Source organism: Bufo bufo, chromosome 3 (genome assembly GCF_905171765.1).
Source record: "Bufo bufo chromosome 3, aBufBuf1.1, whole genome shotgun sequence".
Classification (NCBI taxonomy): domain Eukaryota; kingdom Metazoa; phylum Chordata; class Amphibia; order Anura; family Bufonidae; genus Bufo; species Bufo bufo.
Genome location: NC_053391.1, coordinates 600184484 through 600198307, shown reverse-complemented (window position 1 = coordinate 600198307; position 13824 = coordinate 600184484). Strand labels below are relative to the sequence as shown.

The window sequence follows — 13824 nt, the reverse complement described above, 5'->3', positions numbered from 1 at the left end:
CTGTGGAAAGATGGAGAGCAATTTATTATCCATGCTATTACACTTAGACCTACGTTTATGGACAATGAAACCTCATTACAACCCTACAGACTGAACTGGCCTAGGGAGAACTGAGAGAAGGCCATGGAAGCTTAAGTAAGTGCTTTGGAGATACAGGGGAACAGGGGAGAGCGCAGCTTTAGTTCAACTTAACAACAGGATAAGGATTCACGTTTATAAATACTTCGGTGAGCGGCGGGGCCCGGTGTATTGGGGGACACTGTTATGAGGGGGATCTGTGGATGACATATAGCAGTGTCATCCACAGATCCTCCCCATAACAGTTCCATCCACAGATCCCCTATAACAGCACCATCCACAGATCCCCCACCAAATAACAATGCCATCCTCAGATCCCCCCACCCCATAACAATGCCATCCACAGATATCCCACCCCATAGCAGTACCATCCACAGATCCCCATAACAGTGCCATCCACAGATCCCCCATAACAGTGCCATCCACAGATCCCCCATAACAGTGTCATCCACAGATCCCCATAACAGTGCCATCCACAGATCCCCCATAACAGTGCCATCCACAGATCCCCATAACAGTGCCATCCACAGATCCCCATAACAGTGCCATCCACAGATCCCCCATAACAGCACCATCCACAGATCCCCATAACAGCGCCATCCACAGATCCCCCATAACAGCGCCATCCACAGATCCCCCATAACAGTGCCATCCACAGATCCCCCATAACAGTGCCATCCACAGGTCCCCCATAACAGTGCCATCCACAGATCCCCCACATGACAGTGCCATCCACAGATCCCCCAAAACGGTCACATGACATTTAAAAAAAGTATCGGTATTCGGTATCGGTGACTACTTGAAAAAAAGTATCGGTACTTGTACTCGGTCCTAAAAAAGTGGTATCGGGACAACCCTACCGACAAGTGATCCGTATTTTTGGCCGGAGAGAAAACTGCAGCATGCTGCGGTACTTTCTCCGGCCAAAAAACGTAAGAGGGACTGAACTGACACATCCTGAAAAGAATGCTCTCCATTCAGAATGCATTAGGATAAAACTGATTTGTTTTTTTTCCCGGTATTCAGCTCCTGTGACGAAACTCAATACTGGAAAACAAAAACGCTAGTGTGAAAGTACCCTAATAGGACATGTTCTATTTTTTTTGCGGAACGGACATACAGAAACGGAATGCACACAGAGTAACTTCTGTGCAGACCCATTGAAATGAATGGTTCCACATACGGTCTACAAAAAAAACAAAAAAAAAAACGGAATGGACACGGAAAGAAAATACGTTTGTGTGCATGAGGTGTGAAAAACGCATGCAATCTGGACAGAACTAATGCACATACTGAACGCAATCGCTGCCCAAAATGAGTGACCTTGCGTGCAAAACCATCATTTTTTTCCCCTGAACAGATCCCGACACAACCCGAATTGCCTGCGTGGAAGAGGCCTTAACCAGCATGCACACAGCCATGTCTGCTCCACGGCCATACGGATCCACGAAAAATACGGATGTGGCACAGCCCCCCTAGAAATGAATGAGTCAGTGTGCTAGCCGCAAAAAATGCAGACGCCACACTGAAGAAAAAAACGGTTGTGTGCACGAGGCCTTACAAAAGCAGCTTTGTGATAAGAATATACATTCAGCCAGACAGATAAATGCTCACAGTGGTGTAAGAGGACAGGATCCATCACAGGGATTCAATATTTCCCATATCAATATATTAGGATTCGGGAGAAACTTTATCCCCAATAGATCAATATAATAAACATGTCAGAGCCTCATCTTGAAGGGGCTTGAAAAGGGGGAGCAGAAATGATAACATAAAGGCCCCAACAATAAAAAAAAAACTAATGAAATGTCTAGGAAGCAATGCCCACACCCATCACATCCTGTACGTCCCCCTGTCAGTCCAACAATTAAAAGGTCCCCTTGTGATCCTGGCTGGGGGGGGGGCACTAGACTGCCTAAAATCCGTAAAGGGGCTGCTGGTTTAGGACATGGTCTCTCTACTATCCCATTAACAAGCAGATCTGACAACTCCAATCTTCCTTCCCCCTTGTGTTCCGAATCACAGGATCAAGTGACAAACAGCAGCCCATGTCCTCAGCTCTGTGGCAGGTTCCCTTTAAAGCCCAGGGCCCCCAGCACAACATGTGACAAAGCCAACAAGTCATGTATGATGAGGACTACATGGGTGGGAGCGGTACAAATAATGGGCGACATCTTCCCGAGCCCTGCACTCCAGACCTTCAGCCCAATCACACAGCACACATTGACATTACCTACTTCTTTTTTTTTTTTCTAAAGGCGAGCTTTCTTCTAGTCCGATGATCGGCCGATCTGCTTGGATGTCGTTTATTTTCTTTTTCTGAAGGGCGAGCTATGTCGCACACGAATTAGAAGGTCCGATGGAGGAAGGGTAGGTGAGAACAGATCGGTACCGGGGGCGACAGGGGGCAGATGACCAGAGCATTGGTTATGGGGGGGTTTAATCGAAGCCGGGGCGGAAGGGATCGATGGATAAGGCTACAGGGGAAGGCGGGGAGACGTGCAAGCCGTGGGGGCCGGGGATGCAGCAGATCGCTGTAATGTCATCTCCTCGTCGGTCTCCTTTCTAGTGAGGATGCTAACAATCCTGCAGAGAAGCTCAGTCAACAAGCAAAGGGCGTTTATTGATTTATTTCTGTCGGGAGCAGGGACCGGCTGGTGCAGAGGAGAGGACGGGGCGGGGGGGGTTGCTTTTCCACGACCCGGGTGTCACCTCAACTGAAAAAGAACTCGGGGAAAGCGGCCGCGTCCTGCCCTGTCCGCCCCGGCTCCATACATCGGTAACAATGGGCTCAGAGCGTTACAATGTATCCACTTATAGACATTGTGACGTCACGCGGCGCCGCGCAGCTCTCTGGGAAATGTAGTCCGGTGCGCGCATGGCACGATGGGAGATGCTGCAGTGTGTGGGAGGGGTCAAGGGTTATGAGGCAGCTATGGGAGGATTGCGGACTCTACATTCTCTTCCGAGACTCCGCAGGGTGAGAGGGGAGAATTTATCGCACGCGCCGAGCCCCTCGTAAGAGAACCGCGGCGTTAGCGCGGCGCTTCCACACAGGGGCGTTGCCATAGCGCTGAGCTGCCGGGAAGTCTCGCGTGGTTTGGCCGCTGGCAGGTTAGGTGGTTCCTGTGGAGAAAGCTTCGTCTTTTTTGTGTTGAGTTGAGGCAGCGGGCGGGTCACGTGACGTGCAGAGAGAAGCTGCGGATGTGGCGGAGGTCTCGTCGGTGGTGGTGCTGCCTGTAGTAACGCACAGTGGAGACGAGGTCCTGTCCGGCACCAGCATTACTTCACTTGGAAGCCATTTTGCTTGCCGGGCGACTGCTTATAAGCAATTCCTCGTAGCCATTGGGAATTTAGCAGCACAATACAAGGGTTATGTTCAGGCACCTGCTGCCCCATCTGAGGGGGGCACAGACCCTCACCAAAATTATAGATCCCTCTATTGACTTGACCTGGTCATTTGGCTAAGCTCAGTATTGGGCAGCGCTCTGAGTCCTCTCCCCACCCCATTCAGCCTCTTCCTATAGGAATCAATGGCAGGGAGAGGCGAGGACGCCCCAGGTGTACTCTGTATTGGGAGGACTCCAATGGCTGGGGTCTGTGTCACCTGAGATTGGGCAGCATGGTGGCAGATTCCCTCGAGGTTGAAAGGTATACCCACCATATAGAAATGTCATTCTCTATGGCCCGATGGGAGCCGCCCTAATCTACACAAGACGTTAGGCCCACACCATGGGGCAGATTTACTAATCCGCTGCACGGGGCAGTGACCGGGAACAAGTCGTTAATTTACATGCAACAGTCATACCCTCTGTATGGGCATGAACGACCACTATTACGATCATTCATCCCTGCTTCACAGGTTGATGTGCTGCCCACAAATGATGACTTTAGGGCCACATAAAAGATGTGATGGAATGAGCTGATTTGTCTGGTGATCAGCAGCATCTTTACACAGGACAATTAACACAATCATTTGTCCCGATCCTCGGCCTGTGGTCTGTCCACTAACATAAAGGCTCCGTTCTGTCCGCAATACCAGCACTGTTTGTGTGCACTCCTGGTGCAGACACAGACCCATTGACTTTTTTGGTGGACCGCAAAACATATACGATCATGTACATGTAGCCTAAAAGTAACAAAAAAAATGCCTGGAAACTCATAGAAACATAGAATGTGTCGGCAGCTAAGAACCATTTGGCCCATCTACAGTCGTGGCCAAAAGTTTTGAGAATGACACAAATATTAGTTTTCACAAAGTTTGCTGCTAAACTGCTTTTCGATCTTTGTTTCAGTTGTTTCTGTGATGTAGTGAAATATAATTACACGCACTTCATACGTTTCAAAGGCTTTTATCCACAATTACATGACATTTATGCAAAGAGTCAGTATTTGCAGTGTTGGCCCTTCTTTTTCAGGACCTCTGCAATTCGACTGGGCATGCTCTCAATCAACTTCTGGGCCAATTCCTGACTGATAGCAACCCATTCTTTCATAATCACTTCTTAGAGTTTGTCAGAATTAGTGGGTTTTTGTTTGTCCACCCGCCTCTTGAGGATTGACCATAAGTTCTCAATGGGATTAAGATCTGGGGAGTTTCCAGGCCATGGACCAAAAATGTCAATGTTTTGGTCCCCGAGCCACTTAGTTATCACTTTTGCTTTATGGCACGGTGCTCCATCGTGCTGGAAAATGCATTGTTCTTCACCAAACTGTTGTTGGATTGTTGGAAGAAGTTGCTGTTGGAGGGTGTTTTGGTACCATTCTTTATTCATGGCTGTGTTTTTGGGCAAAATTGTGAGTGAGCCCACTCCCTTAGATGAGAAGCAACCCCACACATGAATGGTCTCAGGATGCTTTACTGTTGGCATGACACAGGACTGATGGTAGCGCTCACCTTTTCTTCTCCGGACAAGCCTTTTTCCAGATGCCCCAAACAATCGTAAAGAGGCTTCATCGGAGAATATGACTTTGCCCCAGTCCTCAGCAGTCCATTCACCATACTTTCTGCAGAAGATCAATCTGTCCCTGATGGGTTTTTTTGGAGAGAAGTGGCTTCTTTGCTGCCCTTCTTGACACCAGGCCATCTTCCAAAAGTCTTCGCCTCACTGTGCGTGCAGATGCGCTCACACCTGCCTGCTGCCATTCCTGAGCAAGCTCTGCACTGGTGGCACTCCGATCCCGCAGCTGAATCCTCTTTAGGAGACGATCCTGGCGCTTGCTGGACTTTCTTGGAGGCCCTGAAGCCTTCTTAACAATAATTGAACCTCTTTCCTTGAAGTTCTTGATGATCCTATAAATTGTTGATTGAGGTGCAATCTTAGTAGCCACAATATCCTTGCCTGTGAAGCCATTTTTATGCAACGCAATGATGGCTGCACGCGTTTCTTTGCAGGTCACCATGGTTAACAATGGAAGAACAATGATTTCAAGCATCACCCTCCTTTTAACATGTCAAGTCTGCCATTTTAACCCAATCAGCCTGACCTAATGATCTCCAGCCTTGTGCTCGTCAACATTCTCACCTGAGTTAACAAGACGATTACTGAAATGATCTCAGCAGGTCCTTTAATGACAGCAATGAAATGCAGTGGAAAGTTTTTTTTGGGGTTAAGTTAATTTTCATTGTAAAGAAGGACTATGCAATTCATCTGATCACTCTTCATAACATGCTGGAGTATATGCAAATTGCTATTATAAAAACTTAAACATAAGCAGCATTAAATCACACAGTATGATCTCCACAGGTCTGTTACATTATAGTACATATAACTTTGCAATAAAAAATCCCAAGCTGTGCATAATAGTGATCAGTCACAGCCCTCAGTCAATATACATAAAGGGCATAGTGCTTCAGCTACAAAATAACACAGGGAAGATATATGCAATACAGGTAAATACAGACCAAACAGTCCTGGATCCCAACATGTGTTTCGCGGTTGAGAAAGCGACCGCGAAACACGTGTTGGGGATCCAGGACTGTTTGGTCTGTATTTACCTGTATTGCATATATCTTCCCTGTGTTATTTTGTAGCTGAAGCACTATGCCCTTTATGTATATTGACTGAGGGCTGTGACTGATCACTATTATGCACAGCTTGGGATTTTTTATTGCAAAGTTATATGTACTATAATGTAACAGACCTGTGGAGATCATACTGTGTGATTTAATGCTGCTTATGTATATGGATTTCTATGTTTTATACAAGTTATGTCCAATAAAATATTTTGTATTTCTATAATTTATGCTGCTCTGAGTCTAGTTTTGGGTAAATACGTGTAGTTGGTCTGGACAGCAACAATACCGGGCGTTCATTCACTTTGCGATTTGGGTGTATAAAAACTTAAGCAGCAACATTTCCAATATTTATGTAATTCTCAAAACTTTTGGCCACGACTGTAGTCTGCCCAATATACTGAATACTATGGATATCCCCTGGCCCTATCTTATATGAAGGATGGCCTTATGCCTATCCCATGCATGCTTAAAATCCTTCACTGTATTTGCAGCTACCACTTCTGCAGGAAGGCTATTCTATGCATCCACTACTCTCTCAGTAAAGTAATACTTCCTGATATTACTTTTAAACCTTTGCCCCTCTAATTTAAAACTATGTCCTCTTGTAGCAGTTTTTCTTCTTTTAAATATTCTCTCCTCTTTTACCTTGTTGTTTCTATCATATCCCCTCTGTCTCGTCTTTCTTCCAAGCTATACATGTAAAGGTCCTTTAATCTTTCCTGGTAAGTTTTATCCTGCAATCCATGTACCAGTTTAGTAGCTCTTCTCTGAACTCTCTCCAAAGTATCAATATCCTTCTGGAGATATGGTCTCCAGTACTGAGCACAATACTCCAAATGAGGTCTCACTAGTGCTCTGTAGAGCGGCATGAGCACCTCCCTCTTTCTACTGGTAATGCCTCTCCCTATACACCCAAGCATTCTGCTAGCATTTCCTGCTGCTCTATTACATTGTCTTCCCACCTTTAAGTCTTCTGAAATAATGACCCCTAAATCCCGTTCCTCAGATACTGAGGTTAGGACTGTATCACTGATTTTATATTCTGCTCTTGGGTTTTTACGCCCCAGGTGCATTATCTTGCACTTATTAACATTAAATTATAGTTTTTGACCATTCCTCTAGTTTTCCTAAATCCTTTTCCATTCGGTGTATCCCTCCAGGAACATCAACCCTGTTACAAATCTTTGTGTCATCAGCAAAAAGACAAACCTTACCATCGAGGCCTTCTGCAATTTTGCTGATAAAGATATTAAACAATATGGGTCCCAGAACAGATCCCTGAGGTACCCCACTGCTAACAAGACCATGGTCTGAATATACTCCATTGACTACAACCCTCTGTTGTCTGTCCCTCAGCCACTGCCTAATCCATTCAACAATATGGGAGTCCAAGCACAAAGACTGCAATTTATTGATAAGCCTTCTGGGTGGGACAGTATCAAAAGCCTTACTAAAGTCTAGATAAGCGATGTCTACTGCACCTCCGCCATCTATTATTTTAGTCACCCAATCAAAAAAAATCAATAAAGATTAGTTTGACATGATCTCCCTGAAGTAAACCCATGCTGTTTTTCATCTTTCAATCCATGGGATTTTAGATGTTCCACAATCCTCTCCTTAACCCTTTCATGACCAAGGGTCATTGATGCTCCAGTGTCCAATTTACAAATCTGACATGCGTCACTTTATGTGGTAATAGCTTTGGAACACTTTTACTTATCCAAGCCATTCTGAGAATGTTTTCTCGTGACACATTGTACTTCATGATAGTCATATATTTGAGTCAATATTTCACCTTTATGAAAAAATCCAAAATGTACCCCAAATTTTGAAAAATTCACAATTTTCCAAATTTCAATTTCTCTGCTTCTAAAACAGAAAGTGATACCTAATAAAATATTTACTACTTAACATTCCCCATATGTATACTTTATGTTGGCATCATTTTGGAAATGTAATTTTTTTTTTTTTAGGACGTTAGAAGTATAGAAGCAATTCTTACAATTTTTTAGAAAATTTCCAAAACCCACTTTTTAAGGACCAGTTCAGGTCTGAAGTCACTTTGTGGGGCCTACATAGTGGATACCCCCATAAATGACCCCATTGTAGAAACGACACCCCTTAAAGTTACTCAAAACTGATTTTACAAACTTTGTTAACCCTTTAGGTGTTCCACAAGAATTAAAGGAAAATGGAGATTAAATTTCTAAATTTCACTTTTTTGGCAGATTTTCCATTTTATGAATTTTTTTTCTTTAACACATTGAGGGTTAACAGCCAAACAAAACTCAATATTTATTACCCTGATTCCGCGGTTTACAGAAACACCCCACATGTGGTCGTAAACTGCTGTACGTGCACACGGCAGGGCGCAGAAGGAAAGGAATGCCATACGGTTTTTGGAAGGCAGATTTTGCTGGATTGGTTTTCTGAACGCCATGTTTTTTATTTTTCTGCCGATCGTCTTGTGCAGGGGCTCGTTTTTTGCAGAAAGTGTTGAGGTTTTAATTGGTACCATTTTTGGGTACATAGGATTTTTTGATCATTCATTATTACACTTTATGGGGCAAGGTGACCAAAAAATTGGCTGTTTTGGAACAGTTTTCATTTATTTATTTTTACAGCGTTCATCTGAGGAGTTAGGTCATGTGATAGTTTTATAGAGAAGATCTTACGGACGTGGCAATACCTAATATGTATACTTTTTCTTATTTAAGTTTTACACAATATTAGCATTTCTGAAACCAAAAAAGATGTTTTTGTGTCTCCATAGTCTGAGAGCCATAGCTTTTATATTTTTTGGGCGATTGTCTTAAATAGGGTATCATTTTTTGTGGGATTAAGTGACTGTTTGATTGGTACTATTTTGGGGGTCATAAGCCTTTTTGATCGCTTGCTGTTGCACTTTTTGTGATGTAAGGTGACAAAATAGCTTTTTTGGCACTTTTTTTTTTTTTTAATGGTGTTTATCGGACGGGGTCTATCATGTGATATATTTATAGAGACGGTCGTTACGGACGCGGTGACACCTAATATGTGTATTTTATTTTTTCATAGAAAAAGGCAATTTCTTTTTTTAATTTACACTTAATTTTTTATTTTTTTTTATTATTTTCACTTTCTTTTTTTATCAAGTCCCTCTTGGATCATGAAGATCCAGAGGGGGCTGATGGCTGTACTATACTTTGCAATGCTCTTGCCGGACGCCTTTGCCATGGCAACCGGACGCCTTTGCAAAGCGTCCGGTTGCTATGGCAACCATTGGACGCTGCCATCACAGCGCTGCAGCCCCGATGGTTGAGAGAGGGAGCTCCCTCCCTCTATTAACCCCATGGATGCCGCAACCGCGGCATCTATGGGGTTACAGCAGAGTGTCAGCATAGAGCTGACACTCGCTGCTGATGGCGGCGGCTCAGGAATGGAGCCGCCGCTATCACACACAGCAGGGGGACCGGGGGCAGCGCTGGAAAGGGGGGGGGAGGGTGGTCGTACGGCCGCTAACATTGAGAGTGAGGGAGGCTGGGGCAGGAGGGGCGGGGAGAATGCATCAGGGGCAGGCGCGGACAGGGGGGTGTTGGAGGCGCACAGATCGGGGGCCACAGAGACACTACCTGATTTTAGGCTCTGATCTGCAGAGCGCAGATCAGAGCCTGAAACCGGCATTTTTTTCACTGCCGCGATCTGATTGGTTAGTCTGCACAGACTAACCAATCGGATCGATTGTCGGCAAGGGACCACTCTGGTCCCTTGCCGGCATTACTGGACTGTATGCTGTCCGTGACAGCAGCAGTGCAGGGGCAGAAGCTTTAATCCAAGTGCTCTGCAGAGCTTGGATTAAAGAGCTGGTTTGACGTTTATAGACGCGATAGCTGCACGGGGCATGTGCAAATATCACATATATAAACGGATTGCAGTCGGGAAGGGGTTAAGTATGGTTTCCATTAATTTCCCCACTATTGATGTCAGGCTTACTGGCCTATAGTTGCCTGATTCCTCCCTACTACCTTTCTTGTGAATGGGCACAACATTTGTTAATTTCCAATTTTCTGGGACGACTCCTGTTACCAGTGATTGGTTAAATAAATCTGTTAATGTTTTTGCTAGTTCACCGCTGAGCTCTTTTAATAGCTTTGGGTGTATCCCATCAGGCCCATGTGACTTATTTGTATTAATTTTAGACAGCTGACTTAGAACCTCTTCCTCTGTAAAGACACATGCATCAAAAGATTCATTAGTCTTCCTTCCTAACGGAGGTCCTTTTCCTTTGTAAAAACTGAACAGAAGTATTCATTGAGGCAGTCAGCTAGTTCTTTATCTTCTTCCATATACCTTTCGTCTTTTGTTTTTAATTTGTTAATTCCTTGTTTTAATTTCTTTTTTTCCTGTTTTTTTATTTTTTATAATTACTAAATGCTATCTTTTTGTTTTTAATGATTTTGGCCACTTCTGCTGAGTAGCCTAATGCAATTATCTGTTGCCTTCAATAGTGCCACTTTTAAGTAGTCCCATTTCTCCTGGACTCCATTGAAACTGTTCCAATCTGAAAGGGACTCGTATACTACTAGTCTAATTTTAGAAAAGTCAGTTTTTCTAAAATCTGAAACTTTTCTTTTTGTGTGGTGTGACTCAGTCACTGTACTTATAGTAAACCACACTGACTGGCGATTACTAGATCCCAAGCTTTCCCCTACAGTAATATCAGATACCAAATTCCCATTTGTGAATACTAAATCTAAAATGGTCTACTTTCGGGTTGGCTCCTCAACTACTTGCTGTAGAGATAATCCCAGTAGGGAATTTAGAATATCTGTACTCCTGGCAGAACGAGCTATTTTGGTTTTCCAGTTTACATCAGGAAGATTAAAGTCTCCCATAATGATAACTTCCCCTTTCAATGTCATTTTAGCTATTTCCTTAACTAGTAGATTATCTAATTCTTTGACTTTTTGACTTGGCTAGGTGGTATATATATATATATATATATATATATATATATATATATATATATATATATATATTTTTATATATATATATTTTTTTTATTTAGGAACACCTGTTCTATTTCTCATTAATGCAATTATCTAGTCAACCAATCACATGGCAGTTGCTGCAATGCATTTAGGGGTGTGGTCCTGGTCAAGACAATCTCCTGAACTCCAAACTGAATGTCAGAATGGGAAAGAAAGATGATTTAAGCAATTTTGAGCGTGGCATGGTTGTTGGTGCCAGACGGGCCGGTCTGAGTATTTCACAATCTGCTCAGTTACTGGGATTTTCACGCACAACCATTTCTAGGGTTTACAAAGAATGGTGTGAAAAGGGAAAAACATCCAGTATGTGGCAGTCCTGTGGGCAAAAATGCTTTGTGGATGCTAGAGGTCAGAGGAGAATGGGCCGACTGATTCAAGCGGATAGAAGAGCAATGTTGACTGAAATAACTACTCGTTACAACCGAGGTATGCAGCAAAGCATTTGTGAAGCCACAACACGCACAACCTTGAGGCGGATGGGCTACAACAGCAGAAGACCCCACTGGGTACCACTCATCTCCACTACAAATAGGAAAAAGAGGCTACAATTTGCACGAGCTCACCAAAATTGGACTGTTGAAGACTGGAAAAATGTTGCCTGGTCTGATGACTCTCTATTTCTGTTGAGACATTCAAATGGTAGAGTCCGAATTTGGCGTAAACAGAATGAGAACATGTATCCATCCTCTGATGGCTACTTCCAGCAGGATAATGCACCATGTCACAAAGCTCGAATCATTTCAAATTGGTTTCTTGAACATGACAATGAGTTCACTGTACTAAAATGGCCCCCACAGTCACCAGATCTCAACCCAATAGTGCATCATTGGGATGTGGTGGAACGGGAGCTTCGTGCCCTGGATGTGCATCCCTCAAATCTCCATCAACTGCAAGATGCTATCCTATCAATATGGGCCAACATTTCTAAAGAATGCTATCAGCACCTTGTTGAATCAATGCCACGTAGAATTAAGGCAGTTCTGAAGGCAAAAGGGGGTCCAACACCGTATTAGTATAGTGTTCCTAATAATTCTTTAGGTGAGTGTATATCACACCTACACGAGTTACCTTATGATTATCAAGCTGCAAGGTAACCCAAACTGACTCTAAATTGGTCTCACTAACTTGTATTAGATTAGATTTTATGCTATTTTTCACATACAGGGCCACCCCTCCCCTTTCTTGCCTTCTTTGTCTTTACTATATAGAGAGAACCCTGGTATTTTGTTATATCCCAGTCATTACTCCCATTGATCCATGTTTCTAACTGCTACTAAATCTATATTCTCAGATGCCATTATAGACTCAAGTTCATTGATCTTATTCCCTAAACTGCGAGAATTTGTAGACAAGACTCTGAGCTTGTCATTTCTTAATCACATTTAGAAGCCCACATTAGGAATCCTGATGAGGCCCTGAACATCAGCATATGTTTAGCTGACAGGGGTGAAACCTGGTGACAGAATCCCTTTAACCTATGTGCTACTGGCATCTTCTGGCATTGTTCAGGGGGGCAGTCAGACTGCTGGTTTATCACTCTTTTGCCCCCCTTTCCTAGTTTAAATGCTCCTTAGCAAATACTTTGAACTGTTCACTGAGGACATTCGTTCCCTTGAGAGAAAGATGCAAACCATCTTTCTTGTACAGTTCTTTTCCATTCCAACGAGAGCTAACATGACACAAAGCCAAACCCTTGGTTCAGACACCATTCACCAAGCCATACATTGAATTCCTTAATGCGCATCTTCCTGTCATGCTTAAGGTTATGCACAGGCAAAACTGCAGAGACTGAAACAGTTGATGCAACCTCCTGTATATCATTTCCAAGTGTGTGAAAAGCTTCCTTCACCTTTGAAACCTGATTGCAAGCCAGATCATTTGTCCCAAGATGGACAATAACATCCACCTGCCTTTCCTGCTTTGCTTGCCTAATATTAAGGATACGCCGTCTGTCCCTGCTAGTGGTAGCACCAGGGAGACATCTCACAACACCATTTTCCTCCAACTTCACACCTCTCATGATAGTAAGCAGCTGTTGGTGGGCGATTCTATCAGTAGTCCTCACCTTCTCCTTTTTGTCTTTGGCTGCAGTCTTGCATACTTTAGGCATGGGAGATGATTGTTCCTCACCCACTGTGCCTGAGCCACCCTCCATGTTGCTCTTGCGCTCTGAAAGTGCTGCAAATGAATTATGGAGAGCCACAGACTGTGGGACATGACTTCTATCAACAACTCTCAGTCTACCAGAACCTGCAGTAACCCATCTTCAATTTCTAGGGGGCCTCTGTAGCATTGCAACATTCTCAGCCTGAGTTTAACAGTTAATTTACAAATCTCAGATTTCAAAAATACAAATTTCCCGCTGCATTATGGAGAGCTGTCTACAGATCAGAAAGCATCCAAACCTCCGAAGAGTGAAACCTGAAATAAAAGCACAACAATTCCTGCACAGAACCAGGTCTGCCACAGTGTTTGTACAGCTCTTTATAATTTCCTATTGGCCAACATATAACACCTGGTCACTATTTTTTTCTTTTGGGGGAAAAAAAAATATGGCACATCTTAACCCACAGCCCTTTACCGCGGTCCCTTGGAGACCGAAACACAGTGGAGAATTCCTTTTAGCTTAGGCCTGTTGCAATTAATTCGAGATCCGGCAGAGGATTTTAAAACTGGAATTAAACAGATCCGTGCCAT

General features: G+C 43.7%; 1 protein-coding gene across 1 annotated transcript in view; it reads right to left on the bottom strand.

Annotated features, from left to right (window-relative positions):
• The window catches only part of CSRNP2 (cysteine and serine rich nuclear protein 2), a 54893-nt gene extending 51195 nt beyond the window's left edge, over positions 1 to 3698 (bottom strand). Inside the window, exon 1 of the mRNA XM_040425924.1 lies at positions 2316 to 3698. The gene's annotated coding sequence lies outside the window, so the exon portion shown is untranslated. The remainder of the gene's footprint in view (positions 1 to 2315) is intronic.
• Between the last annotated feature and the right edge of the window lie 10126 nt (positions 3699 to 13824).